The sequence below is a fragment of the Protomyctophum parallelum genome, assembly GCF_964188405.1.
Source record: "Protomyctophum parallelum genome assembly, chromosome: 13".
In the NCBI taxonomy this organism is placed as follows: domain Eukaryota; kingdom Metazoa; phylum Chordata; class Actinopteri; order Myctophiformes; family Myctophidae; genus Protomyctophum; species Protomyctophum parallelum.
The window spans coordinates 12171236-12181667 of NC_139708.1; the positions used below are offsets into that span (position 1 = coordinate 12171236).

At 42.1% G+C, this 10432-nt stretch overlaps 1 protein-coding gene across 1 annotated transcript in view; it reads left to right on the forward strand.

The window, feature by feature from the left end:
- Nucleotides 1-4801: 4801 nt before the first annotated feature.
- The window catches only part of grin2ca (glutamate receptor, ionotropic, N-methyl D-aspartate 2Ca), a 142872-nt gene continuing 137241 nt past the window's right edge, over nucleotides 4802-10432 (forward strand). The window contains exon 1 of the mRNA XM_083780236.1: nucleotides 4802-4929. The gene's annotated coding sequence lies outside the window, so the exon portion shown is untranslated. The remainder of the gene's footprint in view (nucleotides 4930-10432) is intronic.

Here is a 10432-nt window from a genome sequence, read left to right on the forward strand (position 1 = left end):
AAAGATGAAACACAGCGAGGCTTTTTTATAGCGAGATCAAACGCCATAAGATGAGCCTACTCGTCATGAGCGGAGCGCCCCGCATAATTAATTTATATGGTGATTATTACTGTCAATAGATTCTGCAGCCACTAACCCCTTTTATGTAAAAGACCACAATGGAAACTAGAAATGCCTTGCACATAAAAAGGCCAATACATTGCCTACTTGTGTACTGCTACTAACTTTATTAAAGACACCGCAAGGTCCATATAGTGACATAAAAAAACATACAAATACAGAGACAAACAAAAGGCAGACATTGTCTACATAAAATCACAAATGCATACTATACAGGCTTACACACCAATGATTCCACAGTTTAGAAACAAAACTGACTGAACTCAATAAAGGGTTAGTCAGAATAACAATAATGCTGTTGGCAGAATCAGACAGCCTACACATATACATTTGTACATGGGGTTCGTCAGCACAGCTGAGCAGGTGGGTACGCTGATGCTGACAAACATTTCGCTTGCACTGCTGCACTGTGGCACTTTAAGCAGCAGTCTCATGGCATCATTATAAGCCACAATTGAGTCTCTGCATACTGCTCTTTTTGTAGCGCCGCCACAAGTGCATGGGCAGTATACATAGGTGTGCAAAAAGATTTAAATAGTGTGGGTTTCACAGAAGCTGAACACATAGGCTACTGAACACAAATTGTACTTTAAGTACTCTGACTGCATCGTAGATTTCTTGTGGGGAAATGGTAACATCCTCACTGTTGTCAAGGTTGCCCACTATAAAGGCGCTGCTTTGAACACAATTGAACAGTTCATAATAAGTTGAGCAATCTCCTCTGAGCCAGTAGCCTTATCAATGTTTGAGGCAGCAATGTTTTGCACTTATTTAATACCTTGATTTCTTTCCAGAAGTCATTTGTATTTTGTTGTTAGCTTCTTTGCGAGAGAATCAGCCCTCATCGTATTTTCGTTTTTTTTAATGAAACACAAAGCATTTGAGGGCGACAGGGCTCAGAGCGTCTTACTGGTGTCTTGTGTGCTGTTTATACTTTTGAATTTATGGCCAATAAAAAAAAAAAATCAATTAACTGTCGGCATCAAACATGCAACACACAATCCGAAGACATCAAGGATCTACCAATGAATGAGTGATGCCATGCTGACAAGCAGACCGGCTAGTATAATGAACTGGGCAAATGATAAACGTTAAACAATTAAGTCTCAAAACCGCCAGTTAGAGTGAATTTCCCGTAACGGATAATTATCTTTTGCTTTACGGCCTCCTCTGTTTTCCTTATCGATCACACATCGACCGACGAACACCAACTCTATATGCGGCATTGATGGAGAGCGGGGCATCCGCGGACATTTATTATGGCCTGGTGGTCGATGAGGCCTGACTGTAATGTGGGTCACACACCTCCACCCACCAGCATCCTCCCATCAACAATGGTGGAGGAGCCAATGTTGACTCTGACAGCACATTTTGATTTAGTTTTATATAGTCTTAAAATGAAATGTTTTTGTTTGAGTCTAGCTTTAGTCGACTACATGGTTTTTAAAAAAGTGTATTTTGGCGGGCCTTGATGGTGTCGTAATGGCTGATTTGGTTGCATGCTGAAAATAGCCTATCTACAAGCTCACAACGCGTCACGCTACGTTGCGCTGTGAGCTTGTAGATAGGCTATTTTCAGAGCACAACACCCGAGCACAAAAGAAAAAGACTCGTCTTTTAGTTCTATTCGATCTCTTCTCCACTAGTCCCTCCCTAACAGCGTAACATAGTTTACGAAATTGTCTTTATATTTAGTCTCAGTTTCAAGTCATGATAGCTTGATAGCATGATAGTCCTGACTCCTGAGGTACTGTTGGTACTGTTGGTAATGTTTGGTACTGGTGAAACATAGCCAAAAACCAGAAAAATACTGGAAAGGAGAGTCCTTGTTGTAGAGAAGTGGTTTTATTTATTCACCCAGTTTACACAATTACGGAAATGAAGAACAAAAGTATGTACAGCAAACTGGACAGGTCCTTGCACCTCCACAGATCCTTGACTGATCTATATGCAGGCAGTGGCAGGTATCCCCATATATATATATATAAGAAAGCTAGATGGCTCACCCGCACTCTGGCCAATGGAGAGCGACGTTGCTACGTCCCTCTCTTACCGAGGGACAGCATAACATTGTGTCTATTATCCACTTTCATGTCTACGTTGAAAAAAGAGCATGACACTCCTGTGTCAACAAGAAACATAAAAAGTTGAAACATGGAGAGAGGCCTATACAAGGTGTTTAACCAGCAGGAATGATTCGTTTTCACTCTCCATGCTCAAATACACAAAAAGTAGCCACTTTTCCCGTATCCCTATATTTCTTAGGGATTTCTTAGGCACCTAGGCTGGATTACCAGCCTATAGGCCTGGACAGCTCGGCCAGCCGAGGCCTTTTATGAAGATGAACCATATTTGTCTTCTGGTTCATCTTCTGATCACGAAAATGTATGTTTCTGGTGCCTCCGTCAGCAAGGAAATTTGAGTGGAGCCGTCAGGCACTCCCTGCCCGATGCAATCTGTCCATGATTATTCATTATTTTCTAAACCTCAGCAATGTCATCTACAGTGCCATGTCAAACGTGAGTATTGTGTTGAATGTGGATGGCTGTTGCTGCGCTGCGATAGGACCTACTAATATATAGACTTTATAGGTGAGGTCAGAGCTGGTCTAAGCAATGGCTTGAACAGAGAGAAAATAATAAACGTTTTTCACGGTACTGAGAGCATGACACAATAGAGATATAAATAACTTTCATTAATATTTTCCTTTATTGATAGATTTACGGTAGTTTGACAGGAAATTGGGAGAGATGAGGGGGATTGGGGGAAGACACGCATGCAGCAAAGGTCGTCGGCACCGGGACTCGAACCCGCGACCTAGGTGCCTGCATGGACAGCTCAGCCTTTTATGAATACATTTGTATAGCCTATTTCAGTTGTTCTTAACCAGTGGTCTGGGGAACACCATGTGGTCCTTCAGGCTTGAGGGGGTTCCAGCTGGTCCCCAGTTAAAATTAAATGATGGAGACCAAATGGACCCTTATTATAACTGTTGAAAGCATAAATTGAAACCAAATGGACCAAATTTGGTCCATTTGGTTTAATTTTACGCTCTCAACAGATAAATTATTGTTAATTTTAGTCTATCTGAGAGACTATATATGTATGTCATGGTCCATTATTTAAATGCATGCAGAATAAATAATGGACCTTGTTTCTTTAATCCCCTGTAGCCACGCCCCCTCCCGCCTCGACAGTCGACACACAGCTGCTGCCAGTGCCCACAGACAGACAGACTCTAGACAGACATAAAGAGTGAAATAATTAACAACTTATAATGTAACTAACTTTATATACCTCATGGAAGTTGAGTGAGTAGGCTAGTCTGGGTTGTTAGGAAGGAAGTGAAAACCGCTCAGTCACAAGTGTGAGACAGTTTAAGGGAAGTTAATTTATCTTCATATAAACAAACTGGTCGCTTTGTTTTTATTCTGCAGTGCAGGTGAGTTAGCTACCTATGCTTTAACGTGTGTGTGTGTGTGTGTGTGTGTGTGTGTGTGTGCGCGTGTGATTGACTGTGTGTGTGAGACAGTGTGTGTGTGTGTGTGTGTGTGTGTGTGTGTGTGTGTGTGTGTGTGTGTGTGTGTGTGTGTGTGTGTGTGCGTGCGTGCGTGCGTGCGTGTCCGTGTGTGCGTGTGTGTGTGTGTGCGTGTGTGAGATCGAGGCTTAAATGAACATAAGATGCTCCGAACGTAGGCCTACAGCACTAAATCCTTGTAGGCCCATGGAACTTCAATGCTGTTTACCAATGTTGGTTTAATTGAAAGTTATATTGAATTAAGTGTTACAACCTAAATTGCGCATCTACATTTTTCTCTCTCAATTTATTTCAAGGCGGCATACCCTATTTGTATATTTAATTGTCTCTAAATGTTTTGATGAATTGAAAACAGTGGGCCCTATTGTAAACAAGTGTACGGTAATGCTTTATGGTGTTGTCTACAGTTAACAGTTTTTGTATTGAGTTGTGCTGTTAATAAATACTTCAATCAATCAATCATCCAGGCATGTCAAGTCCCCACAGCTTCCTTCCTAAGAGTACGATTTATTATGTATCCAAGATTCCAAGATCTGATATAAAACTAACATTAGACATATAGACCTACAGTACTATACTAGGCTGTGATTTCACAGGATGGCTAAATACTCTAGTACTGTTTCTACTAGGCTGTAATTTATTTGTAACTGGAAGGATGCAGTAGGCTATACGGATACAGGCTGGGTATGTTTGTCTACGATGCTAGTGATCGAGTTGTACAGTGTACTACAGTATGTGGCTCTTGGTCAGCTTTCTTTCTTTCTTTCTTTCTTTCTTTCTTTCTTTCTTTCTTTCTTTCTTTCTTATATACTCAGAGTTTATGGTGTCTCTCTCAACCTGCTCCACAGGTACACCAGCCAGGGTGATGACCCCAGACCCCCAAAGCTCAGCTTCTTCTCAGCCCCCCTGAGTCCATTCTGCTGTGAGTGTGTCATGCTGTGAATGCTGCTGGACCCTAGAGCCTGCCTTAAATCCCCGATCACTGCACTACACCAGAATGCTATGTGCAGTAGGCCCTACTAAACATCCAAGGCTGAGTGAGAAGATGGCAGCCAGGAGAATGAGGCTGGTCGGTGGCTTTGCTACTAGCAGGAAAGTACTGACCAGCTAGCCAGATGTATGGAGGATGGAGATGACTAGAGACGGTGCTGAAGGGCTCATCATGAACTACAGTAGAGAGAGAGAGTCAGGGGGTCTATCTCCATGGGTTCCACAGTTTGACCCTGGCATCACTTACACAACTGATGAAAACACTGACGTGACGGCTCAAGGTAGGATTTATTAAAAAAAAGAAATACAATCGTATTTGTTTCTGCTGCTTGTGTTGTATGCTGTGCGCATACTAATTCAAGTTGTTGTACCATTACTGTCATTTTGGTGGCAATGACACATGTTCTGTGACTGTTTGTGGCTCTGAAATTTAATGCTGATGTGAATCTACAGTAAGAGTTTGTATGTTGTGTTGTTGGAAGGTGTGAGTTGTAACAGAGAACCTTGCTCCTTAGTGCTTGGATCCGGTGTACTGTCCGCCTAATATCCGGCACGTTTTAATTCCACGCCTAGCGACCTAAAAGCTATAACCAAAAGACTATAATTAATTGTCAACTACAACGTAAAAAACATTGCATGGATTCACCTGGGACGTATCCTCAGTGATGTATCCCAAGGTCATCTGGGTTTCGGGTCTCTCATACCCCTCACTCAGGTGACCCGTTGCTCCGGAACTACTCTGCCAGGACTGGGAGGTAGCACAATCTAGCGTGTGGAGGGACTAGGCTCTGTGGGTTGACTCCTGTCCGGGCCCCTCTTACAGTATCACCAGGTCCACTCCTGCTCTCACCAGGTCCAGGACCTGTGCGTTGCACCATATTCCCAGCACCAGACACTTCATTTGGGAGTGGTGGATTCTGTAGGCTCCACCTGGGCAACGGAGTTGCTGCAGGGCTCTGCTTGCGGCTTGAATGGCCCTCCTAAAGGCCTCACCGTGGGTTTTTTGGGCTTCCTCCTCACGGAGGACACAGGCTGGGGCGCAAACCCCTACTGCTCCCGGGTGCCGTCTACATTCCGGCTGTCACCCGTCTCTCCCGTGGTCACCAGACTATTGCCGGTTGTCACATAATCTATTCCTATGAGTCACTAAAATAACTAGAACAAAAAAAACATTGCATCATTCGCATGGATGCACCTGGGACGTATACTCAGTTGTATCCCAATGTCATCGGGGGTTTCGGATCTCGCAACATATACCCCTCACTCAGGTGACACAAATGTATTACTGTGGTGGGGGCCGGGGGGTCATGGACTCATGGTCCACCACACAATAATGCATAGTGGAAACACTGCACAGTAGTGTTGATATCATGTGACCGGACAGGCGGACAAGCACGTTTTCACATGCCAGATGTGTGTGTGTGTGTGTGTGTGTGTGTGTGTGTGTGTGTGTGTGTGTGTGTGTGTGTGTGTGTGTGTGTGTGTGTGTGTGTGTGTGTGTGTGTGTGTGTGTGTGTGTGTGTGTGTGTGTGTGTGTGTGTGTGTGTGTGTATTTAGTTGTGTCCATTTAGTTGTGTCCAAAAGGTAGATTGCGATCTACCAGTAGATCACAAAGGCTGTGTGCAGGTAGATCACACATGTCCCTGAAGAATATTTAATTTAAATATGTATATATATATAAAACATTTTTTGGAATCTGTGCACTTATTGGGCAATATTTTGTTTTCACTTTTCAACAGTGTTGCTGTGCACAAATTAAATACAGAAAACCCCTAACTATTAGATTTCTCCCCCTCTATTTCCCATTCCATGTGCATTTGTCCTATATGTAATGCCAGCGCCCCTATTCTAAAGCCCCCTCAGGTACATACTACATATCTAAACTATTTTCACCAATGGTGGGTAGATCTTGTTGAGCTGATCATTTTTTAAAGTAGCTCTCACGTCATAAAAATGTGTGGGCACCCCTGGTTTACAGTATCTGTTGTATGCTTTGTCAGTTATGGCTGTGGAGGAAAAAAAGGAAAAGAATCTCCTTACCAAGGATATAATATCTACAGTAATTCTATTCTATTCTATGAGTCCTGTCTATCAGCCAAATGGTTTCTCCAGGACAGCTTGCTACACAAGGGACAGAACTGGTATCTTTCCATTATAACTTGTCCCACTTTCTGCTAAAGAACTGTAGACGTATTCCGTATTGACCTGCTGCTCACACACTTTCTCTGGTTTTCAAACTTTCTGTGTGCAAGGCCCATCGAAGGGCGAGTCAAATTCTCAGCCTTTAATCATCATATCATAGCAAATAGCTTATTTAATCCATTAAAACCGGTAAATAAAAATGTAATTTTAGATTTTAGCTATATAGTTTCTCTGAAAACTCGATTTTTTAACATTTTTGAGAAATCTTCAAAAGTGTTTTACACAAATCTCATCTGGGGAGTCCCTGGCACAAAACATTTTCAGATGGGAGGTCCACGGCCAAATACATACTGTATCAGCCTCAGGTCTTGGGTTAATTAACATGCAGCATTGCAGTTAATTAACATGCAGTTGTGTTCATAGAGAACACAAGTAGTCCTACACAGTGCAGGGATGACAACAGAGTTCATATAGAGAACACAAGTAGTCCTACACAGTGCAGGGATGACAACATAGTTCATAGAGAACACAAGTAGGCCTATTGTTGTGATTTTGTGTATTATTGACAATGTATTTTATTCTATTGTGTGCCTCCTTGCTATGTTTTTATATATGTCTCTCTGTTAAAGCACTTTGTGACTCGTTCTTAAAAGGTGCTATACAAATAAAGCTTTATTATTATTATTATTATTACACAGTGCAGGGATGACAACATAGTTCATAGAGAACACAAGTAGTCTTACACAGTGCAGGGATGACAACATAGTTCATATAGAGAACACAAGTAGGCCTACACAGTGCAGGGATGACAACATAGTTCATATAGAGAACACAAGTAGGCCTACACAGTGCAGGGATGACAACATAGTTCATATAGAGAACACAAGTAGGCCTACACAGTGCAGGGATGACAACATAGTTCATATAGAGAACACAAGTAGTCCTACACAGTGCAGGGATGACAACATAGTTCATCATCATCATACTATAATTCTAACAATGTCTGAATGTCTGAATGAATGTCAGAAACACAGCCATATCTCTTCATTGCCTGCACCAATCACTCCCACTTTTCACACAGGCATTGACCATATGAATATGGAGGTCTTAACGAAGCCCTTTTTTCGATTTGACACATTAATGATTAATAATTAATTTATTAGTGAATTAACCTCGCACCCTCACACCTGCATCACAGGCCACCGTTCTGACCGTTACCCCACTGGCATGCTTCCTCTAGCTACCGCCGCAACACAACAAAGAGTGCCCTATACAATTTGGCCCCGCTGACTGTGTGTGTGTGTTGCATCCTTTGGCCGTCTTCTCCTACCAAACTACACCGTTTGCACACATCTCACCATGCACAACAGCAACAGCTAGCCTGTCCACACATCAACCACTACTTTGCATTCATATTCATGTCATATTTACAGTACTACGGTCTGCAGCGGCCAGGAGGCGGTGTGTGTGCGCACGTGCGTGTGAGAGGGACGATAAACAGTCAGCAACACGTTACATTTCTACTTCTACTAAAGAAAGAGCCAGTGATGGAGCCATAAGTCCATATCCATAAATTCGGGGACATAAATTGTGCAAAATACTGTTAAACATGATGGCAGCAGCCTGCTGCATCCTCCTAGCTGTTGTGTGCTAAGCTAAATTATCATACGGAACCACAACAGTCAACACAGCTTTCACCAGGGTTGCCACATTGACTGAGAGGGAAACAAGCAACCAGGTCTATGAAAATGTTAACAGGCCAGATCAAGTCAGAAAATCTGAAAAAGTCAGACAATACATCTAGAATAAGCAACAATATTGCTGACTGTCAAACACAAGTAGTCCTACACAGTGCAGGGATGACAACATAGTTCATAGAGAACACAAGTAGTCCTACACAGTGCAGGGATGACAACATAGTTCATAGAGAACACAAGTAGTCCTACACAGTGCAGGGATGACAACATAGTTCATAGAGAACACAAGTAGTCCTACACAGTGCAGGGATGACAACATAGTTCATAGAGAACACAAGTAGTCCTACACAGTGCAGGGATGACAACATAGTTCATAGAGAACACAAGTAGTCCTACACAGTGCAGGGATGACAACATAGTTCATAGAGAACACAAGTAGGCCTTAGTACACAGTGCAGGGATGATGCAAGAAAGTGAGTCACACTCCATAAAACATGATTTATTTTTACAATTATGCAATGGTAGAGAAATGTTTCTCAAATGGGGCTATACACAGAGGAACTATAGGGATATGTGAGAGAAAGTGGAACTATACCGTGTTTGTGCGTGCGTGTGACCCGTGTGTGTGTGTGCGTGCGTACGTGCGTGTGTGTGTTTGTGTTGTTAAAACAAATTACATAAAAAATTGCACATAACCTGCTTCGCTGTTACATCAAGACCGTTTCAAATAAATCTTCTCAGGAGGCACTAATTGCTCTGTATCTTAATCTTAATTTAATTTAATGCTCCCTAAGCCAAATGGTGTAGTCAGGTTGGTACTGAAACTATATAATTTGAGAACTCACCTAGCAACGTTCATCAGGTCAAGGACTCGTTAGTTGATATTGCATAAAATCGTGGTGCAGATTAAACGTTTTCATAGTTTTTATAGATAGCTTCATAGGCTACTGTAGACGTGTTAATGGTGTGAATACATTTATAACAATTATTTTGTTTGCTTGTTTACACATTATCATTTTCTATTAATACATTGGATTCGTGTCAAACCCTCAATAATTTGTACTGTGGCTCTTGTTCTTTTTTGCCCTCTAACCTCTTCACAAGAAGTGAAAAGTTTTGAGAAAGCCCCTTGTACAGTGAGCATGTTGCTAACAAGCAGTTGATTTAAGTGTTGACACGCTCAAGACTGCTTTTTCTCCGCAATGTTCTAATGCTAAATTTAGGCTCCATCGTACGAGATGGTGTTGCTCACCGAAAACAGTAGATCTACAAGCTCATGTCATGCGTTACATCTCTAACGTGTGTGACTCGTGAGCTTGTAGATCGGCTACTGTTGACGGTGACGCAGAATATGATTGGTTGCACGACAGGGTGAGAATGGATTTCTCTCTTTGAATCTTTCATCTGAACTTTTCGTCCACACAGTATTTTGACCTGGTCTATACCAGATCTTCAGGGTACACTGCCATCTTACAGTTATATTAATAATAATGGAGCTGGTAACGTCTCCTCTGGTCCACCCATTCCTGGGACATGTGTGAGAATGGTCCAGTGATAATTGCATCAACTGCCCGTTGTGGGAGTATATGGGATTTTTATTGAATTATTATTTATTGTTTTAACCTCTATCACTAAACCTGTGTGAATGTCACTGAGCCAAGGACCCACCCACCTCAGACATCAGCAACATTATGAAAATAAACATAAACTTAATACATTGTCCGGGTGAAAATCACCCAGGTTTAGTGTTCTAGGTTTAATCTGCTTTAGATTTGTGTCTGCATTGTTTTTTTAATCAGACAGACAGACCAATATACCAGAGATCAAATATAAACACATGGACAAGGTGACTGTGCAAGCTTCAAGGGCACACACATACCTGTTGATGTGAGAGGGAGTGACCAGGCGGGAGGAGGAGGAGCCACAAATCAAATAATGAACGTAT